The sequence below is a fragment of the Rhagoletis pomonella genome, unplaced genomic scaffold (assembly GCF_013731165.1).
Source record: "Rhagoletis pomonella isolate Grant_MI unplaced genomic scaffold, Rhpom_1.0 Rhpom_scaffold_00009, whole genome shotgun sequence".
In the NCBI taxonomy this organism is placed as follows: Eukaryota; Metazoa; Arthropoda; class Insecta; order Diptera; family Tephritidae; genus Rhagoletis; species Rhagoletis pomonella.
In genome coordinates this window covers 37,964,707-37,966,585 of record NW_023458563.1, presented here as the reverse complement: position 1 = coordinate 37,966,585, position 1,879 = coordinate 37,964,707, and positions in this window count along the sequence as shown.

Sequence of the window (1,879 nt, the reverse complement as noted above, 5' to 3'; positions counted from 1 at the left end):
TCCCTAAGCTCTGTTGTATTACAAAAAAAATAAGCTATCATCGAAGAAAATCGATGCAAAACTACGTAAGTTATAAGCGATCAAATAAAAATACCCAGGTTGCGCAACTTCAATGTATGTACCTATACATACATACATATATTAAAGGTATAAAGTGCAAGTGAGATATTATCCGGATAAACGAATAACACCATAACAATGATAACACTTTTTCTTTAAATAAATCAAATAGTACTTTTAATACTCGAATTGTATTATAGTAGGTAGAGTGGTTGCATCGAAAGGAAGAGCGGTTGGGTTCGAAACCTGCTGTAGGCATGTAGTTATAAACATGTATTTCCGTCAGTTATGGGTAAGTATGCAGGTAGATTTTCAAAATTATAAGACACATAAAATTTCTAAAGCCTACATCTAAAACAGGTAGTATTTTCTTTTCCCGGCTTGTTATAAAAAGGAACGTTTCTGTCTAGGTAAGATTTGATTTTTTCAATTTTATTCTTGTTCCGAGTATTACTATAAAGAAAACTATTATTTCCACTCTCAATAATTGAAATACTATCTTTAGCATATCCAATCAGCTGATGAATTTGATTCTGTAGCTGAATAGTTTTAGATCTCGACACTTAACAAACTCCTGTTTCCACTACTCGGCACGAAAAAACTAAAAAAAAAAAAAAAAAAAAAAAGGTTCCGTACGTCATGCGGACTGCGCCCCTCGTGTCGGTTGGGCGGGACAGATGAATGTAAGCTTTACGTGATTCCCTGCCATAAGCTTTAATCACGGTGCCCGCATTCGACACAACGGATTAAATTTTTGCACTAATCATTGCCCTGGAATGCAAGCATTCCAGTTCCAAGGCAGTGTGGGGACGACACACTTACCGCTTTGGTGAAGCCGAAGCCTACCTAAAGCCGCTGCCAATCTTAGGGTCATGGCACCCGGTTGCTATGCAACTCCACATCGAACCCTTGCGAGTTCTCCCGCATTTGGGTATCAAACCACAGCCCCCGCGATACTCCCCGAAGGGCAGTACCCAAAGGACAGGCTGTGGTAGTGCTCGTCGGCCAGGCTCGCCCAACCGACTTGAGTCACTTAACCTACTAAACAAACCAGAATACACATATTCAGTCGTACAACTAGCAGGGTCTGCTTTTTTCCTCAGCAGACATCAATTACAACGGGTTCACCAATTTTTCACCGTGTATTTTCACCAGTTTCCTCCAGTTCAACATTCAGCTCCTCTCGCTCCTCTCACAAGGCCTACCGATCTCATTCCACCCCAAGGTCCCTATCAACTCGGAGTGGAAATCGACTTTCAACCTTGTTCGATTCGCTCGATTCACCTCATTCATTCTGCTCGTCTTGCAGGTCTTACTAACCTTACTAGGAGAGCTCCAGCCTGGGCGTACTCAATAACTGGAGACTTCTTTTCTGGTTTTGGAACATACTCGAATCGCTCGACGAGCCACATTCTTTCTTGCAACCCTACAAGCTATACGACTTCACATGTGCATCTGGCCCACCTTTTGGCCTTGTTCGTCTTACCGGTTGGGTAAACCCGGCCGACGAACACACCACAGGGGCACCTGTCCCCCGCGGTACCTAGTTATAGTCTTAGGTATGACTTTCGAAAGTCATAGACTCTTCTCCCAATTGAGCTTCTTGCCCAACTCGGATTGGTAACCTTTAACTGGGGTACCCGGGATTGTGACACCCGTAGCCTCGCAATGCGAAACCCCCCTGGGCTAGTTGGTACGGTAATCTTCACATCGGAAACTGCGTAAGCACATGTCCTACACAGGTTCCCATGCAAAGCATCCCTGTTAGTTCATGCCAACATGGAAACCCCTTAGGGCAACCATGTCACCACTTAAGATC